This window comes from Bubalus kerabau, chromosome 3 (genome assembly GCF_029407905.1).
Source record: "Bubalus kerabau isolate K-KA32 ecotype Philippines breed swamp buffalo chromosome 3, PCC_UOA_SB_1v2, whole genome shotgun sequence".
Taxonomy (NCBI): Eukaryota; Metazoa; Chordata; class Mammalia; order Artiodactyla; family Bovidae; genus Bubalus; species Bubalus kerabau.
This window is the reverse complement of record NC_073626.1, coordinates 22,243,142-22,258,523: the sequence shown is the minus strand read 5'-3', so window position 1 is coordinate 22,258,523 and position 15,382 is coordinate 22,243,142. Positions and strand designations below refer to the sequence as shown.

General features: G+C 40.0%; 5 non-coding genes across 5 annotated transcripts; all 5 read left to right on the top strand.

Annotated features, from left to right (window-relative positions):
- Nucleotides 1–547: 547 nt before the first annotated feature.
- Nucleotides 548–616, top strand: TRNAF-GAA (transfer RNA phenylalanine (anticodon GAA)). The gene has a single exon. It is a non-coding gene; the product is annotated as a tRNA-Phe (tRNA).
- A 1,160-nt stretch (nucleotides 617–1,776) lies between these two features.
- Nucleotides 1,777–1,848, top strand: TRNAA-AGC (transfer RNA alanine (anticodon AGC)). The gene has a single exon. It is a non-coding gene; the product is annotated as a tRNA-Ala (tRNA).
- A 1,848-nt stretch (nucleotides 1,849–3,696) lies between these two features.
- TRNAA-CGC (transfer RNA alanine (anticodon CGC)) lies at nucleotides 3,697–3,768 on the top strand. The gene has a single exon. It is a non-coding gene; the product is annotated as a tRNA-Ala (tRNA).
- Nucleotides 3,769–5,486: 1,718 nt separating this feature from the next.
- Nucleotides 5,487–5,559, top strand: TRNAK-UUU (transfer RNA lysine (anticodon UUU)). The gene has a single exon. It is a non-coding gene; the product is annotated as a tRNA-Lys (tRNA).
- A 6,302-nt stretch (nucleotides 5,560–11,861) lies between these two features.
- On the top strand, nucleotides 11,862–11,933 carry TRNAA-CGC (transfer RNA alanine (anticodon CGC)). The gene has a single exon. It is a non-coding gene; the product is annotated as a tRNA-Ala (tRNA).
- The last annotated feature ends 3,449 nt before the right edge of the window (nucleotides 11,934–15,382 follow it).

Sequence of the window (15,382 nt, the reverse complement as noted above, 5' to 3'; positions counted from 1 at the left end):
TTTGTGAAGAAATTCTGTTGTGATGAGATTTGTCATTTCAAATTTTCTAACTTTGTGACAGTTGCTTTCCTGTTAAGTTGGGACTACTGACTGAAGTGGTTAGTCTGATAATGTTTATGTATGCGGTATTCTTTTAGCAAATTCACAGCATCATTGGCTTTTATTTCTCACCATTTTTGGAGATTGTGAGAGATGAAAGAATGAAAAAAAAGAGAGAGAAATAAGAGCTACCAATAACATTTTTCTTAGTTTCCTTTAGTATCTGAGCTGTGTCTGGGTCAACTGACAGGACGCAGAGGAGTAGAAAATCTTTCCATCGAATCCCTCATTGGCACCTCTCTTCAGATTTTCCTACCTTTATGTGTTCATCCCATGCTACCAGGAATTGGCTCCAGTTGGCATACATAGAAGGCAATCAATTCCAGGTCTTTCCAAATAAGCAAATACATTGGACAACTAGGCAGCTACACTAAGAGAATCTGAAATCTTCTAAAAACTGAAATTGAAAAAACAAAAAAGAAATGTCAGGAGAGTAAGTTTTCAGGTAGCCGAAATAGCTCAGGAGAGCGTTAGACTGAAGATCTAAAGGTCCCTGGTTCAATCCCGGGTTTCGGCAGTCTAAGCTTTTTAGCTGATCGCCAAGGGCGAGTTTACTTCGGGTGCATAAAGGAATGTTGTAATGGACTGACGATCGCAAAATAGCTCTAGATTTTTCTATGAATAAACTCACAGTGAATTTATGAAATCTTACTCCAGCCAAAATTTTAGAACTTTAATTTTTAGATTTTAGAACTTTAATTCAACAAGTCTCTGAATAATCTATTGAGCCACTGACCTCTCAATTCAAACTGAAGTTTCCAAGTTCTGAAACGGACAACAGAGCCATTATTACCATCCTCAGAGCAAAAGTTAGGGATCCTTTCACGCTGGCCTTCTCTTCATTCAGACCTTGTATTTCAGTCAACTTTCTGACCCAGTAGCCTTATTTTATCTATTAGTTTGTATTCCTGTATTGTTTATTATTCATTTTAAAGCTCAGTGTTTCCAAGATTGCCTAGAAGGTACTGTGATGTTTTGAGCTTGCTATAATCGTTGAGCACTTTCTTACATTCTGACACATTGATATTCTAGGTGACAGCAAATTTTTACAGTGGCTTTGGTTCCTTCTAGTGGGGATCTGTATGAAGAAATTAGAATATGAGGCTAGTTCTCCTAGTCGTTCCTTAAGTATCGTTGATTCTAGGCTCTTCTTTTCTTTCTTCTAGTCACCTTTTGTAGGTTGACAAACGTGAATAGATACTAGGAATGACGCCTTTCTGCCTAACATGAAGTTGCCCTTCTCTTCGTGTAGCTGAGAAAAAGAATGAAATAAAGGGGTTTCAGGAAATAATGGAACTGTACGTAAGCAATCTTTGTGGTAATAATTTCAAGGTCTGGAAACACTGCTGCTGCTGCTGCTGCTGCTACTAAGTCGCTTCAGTCGTGTCCGACTCTATGCGACCCCATAGACGGAAGCCCACCAGGCTCCCCCGTCCCTGGGATTCTCCAGGCAAGAACACTGGAGTGGGTTGCCATTTCCTTCTCCAATGCATGAAAGTGAAAAGTGAAAGTGAAGTCGCTCAGTCAGGTCCGACTCTTAGCGACCCTACGGACTGCAGCCCACCAGGCTCCTCCATCCATGGGATTTTCCAGGCAAGAGTACTGGAGTGGGGTGCCATTGCCTTCTCCTAGGCAGATAGATAAGCCATTAAGTTTTCTTTTGTAGAACATAAGTGAGGGGGTGTAGCTCAGTGGTAGAGCGCGTGCTTAGCATGCACGAGGCCCCGGGTTCAATCCCCGGCACCTCCAGTAGTGAGTGGCTGATTCTGTGGAGTCATCATCATGTGACGGGCTGCAGTTTAAGTTGCAGGACTCTACTTGGTGTTGATCTCTGGGAGCTATGTTCTCATTTTGGGGGGAGAAAAAGTGAAATATATCTAGTTTAGAATGCAATAAATTACGTTTAAGTATAAATAACACAATTTTAATAGCTTTTTAAACTAATAATGTCAAACTGTACAGTTAAAAAGCAACCAAATTAAAAATTTTAATATAACAAGATATAGGAAGAATGGCATACTCATACTTTCTCAGATCTTCATGCACTTTTGAGTTGAAGTTGACAAACGATCTCTAACATATGACTGTATGGTAACATGCTGTAACATGGTCTTTCTGCACATGACTATGTATGAAACCAGAATGTCCCCCAAAGTATGCCTCTTTAACATAAAAATTATTTTGAGCTGAAGACAATTAAGGTGCAAAAAAGTTCTCTTTATTCTTCCATGTCTGACCAAAAGCAGGATATAAATCTTCCTTTTACTGGAGAAAAACTCTTACCAGCCCAGATAGACACAAGTTCAGTTCAGTTCAGTTCAGTCGCTCAGTCATGTCTGACTCTTTGCAACCCCATGGACTGCAGCACACCAGGCCTCCATGTCCATCACCAACTCCTGGAGCTTGCTTAAATTCATGTCCATCGAGTCAATGATAGGCACTAGAGGAATCTGCAAACAAACTCTAGTCCACTAGTTGCCTCCCCAGTATTTAATTTCCCACAGTTTACTGCCCTGAAAAGATAAAAACTGCTTTCTTTAATCCTGTCCTTTATCTATAAATTTACTGTTCTTTCTTGAATATACTTCATTGGCTGAGGTGCTAAACTTGCACTTTGAGTTACTTTTTGTTTATGTTTCTCCTGAGTGATGCCTGTTGCACACATTAGTAAGCACTGCTTTTCTCTAGTCACCCTGCCTTTATGTTTAAGAGTACCAGCTGAAAACCTAAGGTGAGTAAACTTTTGTCTCTTGCATTCTCTGTCTCTTGCAATTCTATGCACCCAGCAAGTTGGACAGCACCCCAATTAGATCTACACACTATTAAAATGATTCAACTCCTCTGATCATGCACTTGGGAATGACAGCAGTTACAAGATCCTCTAAAATAGATAAATCCTTACTTTTCATTTCTAGACTTCTTCGTGGAGAACCAGTAGCAAATAATGGAAATTAGTGAGGATGAGTCTTTTTCTGAATTTCTTAGATTATGTGAGAGTAGAATGTATGAAATGAAGCACTGGGTTTAGTTTCTAGCACCTTTATTCTTGCTCTTTTCTTTTACTCTCTTAAACTGTATTCGCACAAACTTTTCTCACTTTCCTCTCCATATTCCCTTATTCAGTTTTTCTTCCTCACATCAAAGTTAACTTTACACCCATTTGCTCCTGACACGTTTCCACTCTAAGGGTTATCCTCACTGGTATGTCTGTCTTCTCAAGGAACATTTGACTGAAGGAAACAAAAAAAGAAAGGTCTGGCTCATTCAGGATTTCCTGAACTCCAAACAACAAACTTGGAAAAGTCAGTCACATCATGAAGCTTGAGCACTAAATTCCACTGACAGTATTACTGAGGAGCATGAAGGGAAAAGAAGAGAATTTTTTTTTTTAAGTATCTCTCAGAAGGCTTTATTCTTTCAGCTTGTTCCTGGTTAATTAAATAACTGCAGGCCAGGAAGACGCCACTAGACTGCATATTTAAAAACTTCAGAAATACTAACGTTTAACTTGATAGACTTTCTCTAGGCAAGCTTAAAAAAAAAAAAAAAAAGACAGAAATAATATTTTATGAAACAGCCAGAGGAGCAGGAGTACAGGGGGGTGTAGCTCAGTGGTAGAGCGCGTGCTTCGCATGTACGAGGTCCCTGGTTCAATCCCTGGCACCTCCAACTGTATTTTGGTCAACTTTTCTCATATTTACTCCCTCCAGCCTACCATTTTCCAGGGCCGAGAATCGGCAAAAGGAAGACAAGAAGGAAAGAAAGAAAGAGGATAGAATAAAGGGGAGTGGGTTGGGGTGGTGGTGATGGTAATATCCTTGCTCCTTTAGTTAGTTATCTGAGCAGTCAGAGACCTGGATTTTCATGTGGCTATGGAAGAGAAGGCCCCTGAGATGAGACTAGCACAAGGACTTAAAAAGACCCATTGGTATTGGAGAATAAGGAATCATTGGTATGTATTTTCGACTTTAGACTGAATTTGGACCCTGCAGTTTGTTGTTTCTGCTTCAGGTGTCTTCCTGCTTCTCTCAGCTTGCTCCAAAGTTTGCTCCATCTTCACCAGCTCTCAGGAAGGCATTTCCATTCCATTATCAGGGAACGTCTCAGGAATGGGGTATTTTTCTTGAGTTTTCAAATTCCTTCTTTCCCCTAACTTCAATCTCCTCCGACTCCAAAACTGCTAAAAGACCGTAAAAATACCGCGGAAAAAGACAAAGAAGAAAAGTATTGCTAAGGAGGAGGGTAAGGATGCGGCGGATAGAGCGGGATTTAGGTCCTTCCGGAAGGAAAGAGATGACAGAGCGGAAAGGATTCACACACAACCTGCCAAGAAATGCAGAGCGACGGTGCATGTCCAGCATACCTAAGGCAGCAACGCGATCGGGCCCTTGGCAACTGCTTTTCTTCTTGAGGTTCTGTTTTTGAAAGACAAAAGGAGGAGGGAGGAGGAAAAAGAGTACACAACCTCTTTCGGACAGAATTTTCTCCAGAATGAGGAGTGAGCAGGGGAAATGTGTGGGCTGGGACTCCACATGTGAAAGGAGTCTCATTTAACGTCTTGTGTGAAAGGCATTAGCGCACAGAATCGGACACGACTGAAGCGACTTAGCAGTAGCAGCAGCAGCAGCCTAGATAGCATCTGTCACCTCAGGCACTGAGGCGCAAAAACACTTTCCGTCCACTTTGTGTGACAGGTAACCCGGATGTGAATTTTGAATGAAGTCCGAAAGCAGACAGTAATTTATAATATTAGGAAACTCTGCAAACTCAAACTCTGGCAGGTTTGGGAAACCCTGACCTGGATTGTCAAAAACCCGGAGCCTGGGTGGAGTGAACCAAGTTATTGGCAAGATCTCACGCGGGAAGCAATATAGTGGACAAGAGCGGAAAGGCGACGCTTGAACAGGATAAGGAAGGAGGCGAGTTGGAATCAGCAAAGTAGGGAGAAGAGGGTGTATACATGGATCTTTAAATATGAGTAGGATTTGGGTAAATGGGTAGGAAGGACCTGTGCAAGCTCCACCTCTTTTCTTTGCATCCTATACCTACAAGAAAGTGTTGAAGTCCCGTGTATTTTAGGGAAGTAAACAGAAAACTTCTGTCCCATAAGAAAATCGCACTCGTTTGTACCCAAACTGTTGGCTTTTGAGAGCATCTTGGGGCCCTTTCCATAGGCGAGCTCTTCAGAGGGAAGTCAAATTGTTTCAAACCTGATGTCTGTTGTGATGGCAGCAGGTTAGTGAGTGTGGAAGTGGCCTCTGCCGGCTGCTCTTGGCTTGAGTATATGAGGTACCGTGTGCAGGACTGACTTTTCACACGGATCACAATTGAAAATAATCTAATGAACTCACTCTTACTAGGCCGTCAGAAAACTTTGGCTTTCGTGAGCCCGGATAGCTCAGTCGGTAGAGCATCAGACTTTTAATCTGAGGGTCCAGGGTTCAAGTCCCTGTTCGGGCGTTTCCCCGATTTCTCTTTTTTTTTTTTTTTTTTCCTTTTTATGTCCAAAAGAGGTTTTCAGTCTCTGCTCTGGGCCATAGTACTGCCTGAATATTAAGTCATCAACTCTTAGTATGCAATCTAATAAACAAGGTTTTGAGACATTCGCTCAAATAAGCCAGAAACAGGACTCCTTCATGGTGGAATGGGTATGGAGAAGAATGAATTCCTTTCTGCTTGCGGGTAGTCTGTTGTGTTTTTGCTTTGTGGGTGTTAGATCGAGCCTGGAAAGAGGAGGAGCTTGGGTTTGAACATGATTAAGGTGCCGACAAATAGTACAGTCAAAGCTATGATTTTTCCAGTAGTCTTGTAGGGATGTGCCGAATTGTACCACAGAGAAGGCTGAGCGTGGAAGAATTGATGATTTTGAACTGTTGTGCTGGAGAAAACTCTTGAGAGTCCCTTAGACTGCAAGGAGATTCAACCAGTCCATCCTAAAGGAAATCAGTCCTGAATATTCGTTGGAAGGACTGATGCTGAAGCTCCAATACTTTGGCCACCTGATGGGAAGAACCAACTCACTGGAAAAGACCCTGATGCTGGGAAAGATTGAAGGCAAAGGAGAAGGGGCAGCAGAGGATGAGATGGTTAGATAGCATCACAAGCTCAATGGACATGAGTGTGAGTAAACTCCTGGAGATAGTGGAGGACAGGGAAGCCTGGTGTGCTGCAGTCCATGGGGTCACAAAGAGTCAGACACGACTGAGCAATTGAACAAGAAGGTGCCTGCAAATTTAAGATTCAGTCTTGTGAAGGTATTTGGTAGCCACAGTGAAACCCCTAAGATGGCAACTTTGCAGAAATCTGTGATTAAGGAGGTTTTTCTTATCATGGAAGACAAGAGTGTGTAGAGAGAGAATGTAAAAGGGCTTATTGTGATTTGAAGATTGGGAACTCATTAATGGTATTTCCGGGAAAGTGTGTCTTAAGCCAGAGTGATCATGGACTCCAGATAGTATTATGTTCCTTGAACTTCTTTAGAAATCCCAGGAAATGCTTAGACATCCAGGTCAGGTGATTGCTTTCTCCTTTTTGCTGGCCTCTGACTGTGTGAGAGTTTTGTTCTTCTTCACAGAAATCCCATGAAGTCAATTTTGAACTTGGAAGGACTCCATTTGTCTGAAACAGTTTGTCTCTTAGTTGGTCCAAAAGATTCATCAGATCTCTAGAATGTAAAATAGGAAACAGAAAAGTGACTGGTCTCAATGAGGGAGAGAAATAGGTGGGATGGGGAAATGGGGCTGGTTTTAGTTTGTCTCTGTGTCTTGGTGTAAAGTACAACTAAGATCATGTCCAGTGTCCTTGGTAAATCATTACTCTACATTGTGACAGAAGAAAACAATGCCAAGTCGGGTCTTGTATATTTCTGATATCAGCAAAAGTGTGGTAAATTGGGAAGCACTGCTCAATATAATGTGAATCATGCATGCCAACCACATATATAATTTTTAAATTTTCTAGAAGTTACATTGAAAAAAATAAAAAGAAACAAGTGAAATTCATAATGCATTTAATTTAATCCGAAATATCTAAAATACTACTGTTACAGGAAGGGGGACCTGCTTCCAGGGTCCAAGAGTGGGCTCTCGTTCACACTTGGAAATGTCAGAGGAGGCACATTGTGCTGACAAAGAGATTTTATTGCAGAAGGGGGGCCTAAGTAGAGAGCAGCAAGGTAAGGAAACCCAGGAGAACTGATTTGCCACATGGCTGTAGTCTCAGGTTTTATGGTAATGGGGTTAGTTTCTGTGTTATCTCTAGACAGTCATCCTGCTTGGTCCATAATCTCAGGGTCCTCCCTGGTGGCATGCACATTACTCAACCAAGACAGATCCCAGGGAGAAGGACTCTGGAAGGTTGGTCATCTCCTCCAGCCTTTGGCCCCTTCTGAATTCTCCCAGTTAGTTTGCAGTGGCAGCACCATGTTCCCTTATCTAGAACTCCTGTTGCCTGAGACAACTCAAGCATGCTGGCCTGGCCAAGGCAGGTGGTTTTGGTCAACAGTTCCCTAACTGTAGTGGGAATTCCTAATAATGTACTTTCAGAGCCTTGAGAAATTCCACAGAAATAGCACCTGGAAAAACAGCATATATTAAGAAACTGTGTTAATGATTATCTTTCATGTTTTTCTTAAGAATAATCTCCTTGTTACAAACCCCAAGGCCAGACTCAGAAGGGAGTATGACTGGGCTCATGAAAGCATGGACCTTGGAACAGCGGGTCAGCGGCAGGCAAGAACGCTGCCTACGCACTTGCTGATTGTTCCTGAGACTAGCCCAGAAGGGAATGGCCTGGGGTAAAAAACGAGATCTGGACTATGTCAGCATGGTGTCTTGGGAAAGTTAAGATCAAAAAAAGTCTTGTAGTGTGCCATTAGGAATAAAAGCTGGACTCAGAGTGGACTCTGCACCTCAGTCCAATAGAGGCTGCAGGTCCCCTGACCTATTGCACCAGATTTCATGGCTGTTTTCATTCTTGTCGCTCAGTCTGCGATGTTTAGGGCAACACCTGACTTTATCATGTCAATAAATAGTTCACATATAACCAACAAGCTCATGGAACTCTGCCCAATGTTATGTGGCAACCTGGGTGGGAGGGGAGATTAGGGGTGAATGAATACATGTACATATATGGCTGAGTCCCTCACTGTTAACCTGAAACTATCACAACATTGTTAATCAGCTGTATACCAATACAAAATAAAAAACTATTAAAAAAAGAATGAAAGAAAAAAATAATCCACATAAACATAGTACCTAAGTATTTTACATTCTTTTTTTCATACTAATTCTTTGAAATCTGGTGTGCATCTTAAACTTATAGCACATAAGTTGGACTGGTCATATTTCAAGTACTCAAGAATCACATGCGCTAGTGGCTACCATATTGGACAACAGAGTTATAAGAACTAATGTATTTGAATAAACAGAAGAAAATATATAAATGAGCAAAATTCTTACAAATTAAAGCAGTTCTGTAACTCACACTCAAAATCTATATGCAAAATTTCACTCATATTTGTGAAGTATGCCAACTAAAAATTGCCACTTTGCCATCTGCCTCTCCAAGGATTTAAGTCATTAGCCACTGCAGCTACTGACCTTCAACACACCCTGAAAGGAATTCAGAGTGGAGATCAGGAATGAGGCACTCTGTGCTCCAGGAAAAAACTGGCAGAACAGGCCTTCAAACAGATATTTTCAGGAGATTTTATGTCCCCAAGTCCTTACATTTTCTTATATCTAGAGAAGCACTAAAATCATTAATGGTGACATCTGCTCCTCCTGACTAGCAGCAAACCTCTGCCAAAAAGTGTGCTTGATTGCATGTGCCCTCTTTCACTAAAATCATATATAATACTGATCTTCCGCCCCACCTGTTCAGAGCAGTTCCTCAGAGCTAGCTGAGACTCCCTGGCTATAGTCCTCATTTTGCCCCCAATAAAACTTAACTCAAAACTCTCACATTGTGCTTTTTTTTCCCCTTCTGTTGACAGGTGTTGACTGAAATAAAAATGCACAATGTGGGAGCTGTAAGTTTTATTTGGGGATTTATTAAGGACTAAAGTCTGGGATAGGCTATGTGCAAATACTGGTAAATTGCCACTATGCAAGATTACCTGAATGCTTTCTGATAAAGTGCTAATATTTAATATCCTTCTACCATTCTTAGACAGAGGAGCCTGGTGGGCTACAGTCCATGGGGTCACAAAGAGTTGGACACGACTGAGTGTTAATTCAGTGTTAGTTCACCATCCTTTGTCTTTCCTATGCCTAAAGACTAATATATGGTTTGTGTGTGTGTGTGTGTGTGTGTGAATGACAAGGATTTTCTTCTACCCAAATCATTCACTCATAAAAATACATGAGTTAAGACTTAGAGGTGAGAATGGCATTGAAACATGTAAAATATCATGTATGAAACGAGTTGCCAGACCAGGTTCGATGCACAATACTGGATGCTTGAGGCTGGTGCACTGGGACGACCCAGAGGGATGGTATGGGGAGGGAGGAGGGAGGAGGGTTCAGGATGGGGAACACATGTATACCTGTGGCGGATTCATTTTGATATTTGGCAAAACTAATACAATTATGTAAAATTTAAAAATAAAATAAAATTAAAAAAAAAAAAGAATTGCTCCCATGAGGCTAAAAAAAAAAAAGACTTAGAGGTGAAAAATCCACTGGATATTTATTTCTTCCAGGGTATTTCCCCCATTATTCTTGTATGCAAAAAGCCATATTTAAATTTTTCTAAGTCAGTGGTCACATTTCCACAAGACTCTGAATCCCTCAATTTTCAAGAAACTACTTTGGGAGTCACTGGGGAGAGAGATCCTTCTGTTCACAAGAAAATTAACTTCAGAAGGTTGGTATATACTTTAAAAAAAAAGCTATTCAAGTGTGTGCATGCTTTGAAGACAGAGTACATCATAGTAAAAAGATAAAATATATATTTGAAAAGAGATGCAGATATACATATTTTCAACAAAAGTCTTTATCATAAACAAGGTAAAATTTACCTCTGAAAGGAAACTCAGATACACTTTTGAAAAGAACAAGAGTCACTATAACTTTCAGGGGGAAAAAAAAAAGCAGGGAGGGGAGTAAAACAAAGAATTTGTAGTTAGGCTTTAGATTCTCCTAGTTGGTATAATGCTATTTTCATTAGGAACTCTGTTCTCATCAGGAGTTCTAGGTTAGATTTATCTGTTAACAATTATCTGTTAGATAAATTGTACAGTTCAAATATTATGAGTAAATACTCTATTTCTGACTGCTAGATCTGTAAACACGGAGCCCAGTGGGTTATAATCTCCCACTACGAGTAAAGATGGCAAATATGGGTAGTTACCTGGACAAAAAATTTTTGATTTAATATCCCACAACTTACAGCAGGGTGAATTCTCAATGGTGTTTGAGATTTATTAATACAAACTTTAGAAGTACTTCAAAACCACAAGTAAAATTTTTAATAACTTTGGAGTGAGGAAGGTTATTCCAATAATGATTCAAAAATCCAAAATTATTTAAAGGAAAATTTGACAAATTTGGTTTCAAGAGAGCTTCTGAAAGAGTGGTAAGAGCATAGGTAAATTTTCTTTAGTACGTTTATGCTTTTCTTACTTTCCAAATTTTCTGCAATATGCATTATTTGGATAGTAATAGAGTAAAACAAAACAAAGCAAAGCCTCTTCTATAACAAGGAAAAGTCCACAAGCAAAGTCAATGACAAATTTCAGATTGGGAAAATAAAACTGCTATTCATATAACAAAAGGGATAATTTCCCTGTTTCACTAAATATAGGCTTGATTATGATGTTAAAGAAAGCATCCACAAAATCTCAATGGTTTAAACAATAAAGGCTTATTTTAGCACTTTATATATTTTCCCTCATTGATTGGCTGATGGCTCACCAATATTTTTCATCTGGGATTTAGGATGATAAAGTAGTGAAGGGTAGGGGAAAAACATCTTTTCCTTCTACCCGTCTTAGGTTTTTAGGTTGCAGATGAGTTCTCCGAACTGACCAGGTTCATTCTTTCGCGGAGTAGCCTGCGGAACGAGAAGCTGGCCAGTGGATAAAGGAAAAGGGGGAAACAGGGAATTCGGGCTTCTTAAATCTAAGATTTTTCATGAACCCACAGTTCACAGATAACCACTCAGATTTCAGGAGAGTTAGAAGGTCTCTGTGGAGAGACCGTTACCTCTGGTGACAAAGACTAGGGCAGAATTTTCACAATTTCAGCAATCTGAACATTTTTTGTTTGTGGTTTTGTTGTAGTTTATCTTTTTTCCTCCAAGCGAGAGCAAGTAGAAAGACGCAGCTCCAAAGAGTCATTTGACCATTCAACCATTCAGCTACAAAGAAAAGGGGTGGCGGGGCGGGCGAGGGGAGGGGGTGGGTAAGGGGGGAATCTCATTTTCTATGAGCCTTTGGCTTGTAGACCATTCTTCAGAGTTCTGAAAAAAACCTCCCAGTGATTTCCACATGGGGTTCGATTTGGCCAACGCGAGAGAAAGCACTTGTGCTGAAGCTACTGAATGAAACTGGGCTCTGCTCTCAGTAACGATATGAGTTGCATGTTGTCACTGCATCTCCGAAGGGGATTACTTGGATAGAATCCGAAAGCGGCTTTAAGTGTAACTCATCCTCAATGATGGTTACTATCTGGTTGGAAATAAAAAGATACTCCAAATTGTGCAAAACGCATTGAGCTTTTAAAAGCACAGGAATCCTACCCAGCAGCGGGTTTTCACCAGGGGATGTAGCTCAGTGGTAGAGCGCATGCTTCGCATGTATGAGGCCCCGGGTTCGATCCCCGGCATCTCCATGCCAGTCTACTTTTGTTGTTGCTGTCTAATTTAGACTTTGGCCTTGCATTGTTAAATCAAAATGTTTTAGCTCTTTCTCATTTGGGGGCCATTGTCTTGCCCGTTAAATATAGCAGTTTTCCATACATGTGTTTATTGGTCTTCTGTTTGGTTAACTACCATCACGATTTTCTCTACTTCCTGGAAACCTCCTTGGGATGTTTTATTAGGCAGCAAGCAGTACAAAGCCAGAGACAATTCAGAAGTAAGTCCATCCTATGAATGCCAGGAAGAGGGAATACAGCTGCATTTCAAAGATTTATTTATCTCAATTAAAGGAGGTTCTATCCATTCCAACTTTGCACTGGAAAATAATTAAAATTTCTCTTAGTAATTTTTTCTTTTAAGGAGAGGAGAAGGTAGCATCTGTTTTAGTATTGGTGTAGTAGTTGTACATCGGTATTCAAGGATCCACCCTAGGACCATAAGAAAAATTTCTTCATTTCTCACTGCATCTTTGGCTTTACTCAAGATTTCTATGGAGAAGAGCTAGTCACAGTCCAATGCAGGAGGTCTGGGAATGTAGTAAAGGTTAGGAATAGCCTGTGGAAATAGAAGGCAAAGTTGGTTAGGCACCCTTAATAGCGCGACTGTTCTCTGTTCTGACAACCAGCTCCTAATTCTAGTCGCAAGCCAAAACTTACCTCATTAACATAACAGAAATACTTTTGCTCCTCTCACCTTAGAAAATTCTAACGATTTTAAGAGCTCTTTGCCATTAGTAGGGATGGAGACCAAATATATATTTCTTATTGTAAATCACAATATTATATATATAATACCAGATGTATACCCAGATGTTACATTGATGCATTATGTATACCCAGATGTTACATTGATGCATTATGTATACCCAGATGTTACATTGATGCATTATGTGGCAGTTAGTTTTTATTTAAAATTTTTGAGGAACTACAAAAATATATTTTTTTAATATTCTCCTTTCTTAGTTTATCAGTTAATTCCTTAACTTTTTTTAGTGGTTGCTCTAGAGTTTGTAGTATACATTTGCAATTAATCCAAGGTCACCTTCCAATAACACTATACTTCTTCACAGGTAGTGTAACTACCTTGTAATAGGGAAAAAATCCAAAATTTCCTCCCTCCTAGCCATTGTATCTCTGCTATCATTTATTTTAGTTACATGTAAACATACATAAGTATGTATACAATATAGCCATTACCTCATAATCAAATACATTGTTGCTATTACAATTTTGAACAAACTTACCTGTGAGATCAATTAAACTAAGAAAAATAAAAGTTTTTATTTACCTTCCCTTATTCCTTCTTTGATATTCATCCTTTCCTTATGAAGATTTGAGTTTCTATTATTTTTCTTATCTCTAAAGAACTTTCCTTAACACTTCTTGCAAGACTGGTCTACAGGGAACAAATTCCCTCCATTTTTGTTTGAGAAAGTTTTATTTCTCCTTCATTTTTCAAAATTTTCAGGGCACAGAATTCCAAGTTGTGGCTTTCTTCTTTAAATATTTCACTGTAATCTATTTTTGTTTGCATACTTTCTTAATTAGAAGTCACATGTAAGTCACTAGACTTGGTTCCTCTATAGTCTAGATTTTTTCCCCTCTGACCTCTTTCAGGATTATTTTCTTTATATTTGATCTTCTGTAGTTTGAGAATGATATGCTTATATGTAGGTTTTGTTGTTGTTGTTTCTTTTTTCATTTATCTTTCTGGTGTTCTCTGAACTTCCCAGATCTGTGGTTTACTGTCTGACATTAATTTGGGGGAAATTCTCAGTCATTGTTTCAAGTATTCTATTTTTTTCTTTCTTTTCCTTATAGTATTCCCATTACACATGTTATATATTTTTTTTACACAAGTCCTAGAGTCCTTGGATATTCTGTCCTTCCCCCTGCCCCCGCCCCGCCCCCGCCAGTCTTTGTTCTGTTTTTCAGTTTTGGAGGTTTCTACAGATACATCCTCAAATTCAGAGTCTTTCCTTAGTTGTGTCTATTGTACTAATGAGCTCATCAAAGGCATTCTTTCCGTTACTATGTATTTTAATCTTGAGCATTTCTTTTGTTTTTGTTTTTTTTTTTTTTTTTTTTTTTTTTTTTAGGATTTTCATCTTTCTGCTTACATTGCCTATCTGTTCTTGCATACTATCTACTTTATTCGTTAGATCCATTATCATTTTAATCATAGTTGTTTTAAATTCCTGCCATGTCTGGTTCTTTTCTTGCTCTGTCTCTGCAAATAATTATTTGCCTTCTGATATGCTTTGTAATTTTTTCTGGATAGCCCAACGTGGTGTACTTGATAAAAGGATAAATAGGAATTTAGTAATGCGGTAGTGAGGTGTTGGGGGAGAAGCTTTCTATAGACCTATGATTAGCTCTCAGTCTTTTATTGACCTTTTGTCTCTGGCTGGTGAACTTCACAATTGTTTCTCAGTTGTCTCCTCTCACTCTTAGGTGGGACAGGATAGCCACAGGATGCTGGAGTGTGTTTTTCCTTCTCTCATGTGAAAGTCTAGAGACAGTTGGAATTGAGTATTTCCCTTCTTCTGGGTAAATTAGGCTCTGACAAAACCCCAGTTGGTTAAGGTCTGGTTAAATGGGTTCTTTAGAAATCGGGCCTTGTTAAGAACAATAGCACTCTGGTACATTTCAATGTGGCTCCTCTTCTTCCCCCTCTGCTGGAAGCATGAAGGAATTACGCCCCACCCCACCCCCACCCCCGCCCCACCTTCCGCTTTTTAGATGGTTAATGTGAGAATCTGGTCAAAGTTCTAGGGGTAAAACACACAAAAGTGTAGAGACCCCACCCCTACCCTGCCCAGGCCATGACTCAGTGTGCCTGGAGTTTTTAGTAATCAGAGTTGCCTACTTGGGTCCTCAAGCAAATCATCAACAGTTCAGGTATTGGTTCTTTCTGTGGTTTCCACTTGTTAGTCACTGCTCAGGTAAGTCATGACTCCCTTTATTTACCTGTATATCTCTCCAATCTTGGGGGCAGCCAGTTGCCCTGTGTCTTCACATCTCTTATAAATTCTAGAAGAGGTGTTGGTTTTTCACTCTGTTCCGATTTTCCTTCTTGACAGAATGAAGTGACTTTCAAGCACCTTATATATGGAACCAGAAACTGGAAGTCTGTTTGCTCTTTTTTAATACATTTTGCCTCTGTGCTTATTAGTAAAATGGTCCTATAATTTTCCCTTCTTATATTTTCTCCACTGGGTGTTGATATAGATATTCGGTTCAGTTCAGTCGCTCAGTCGTGTCCGACTCTTTGCGACCCCATGCATCGCAGCATGCCAGGCCTCCCTGTCCATCACCAACTCCCAGAGTTCACTCAGACTCACGTCCATCCAGTCAGTGATGCCATCCAGCCATCTCATCCTCTGTCATCCCCTTCTCCTCCTGCCCCCAATCCCTCCCAG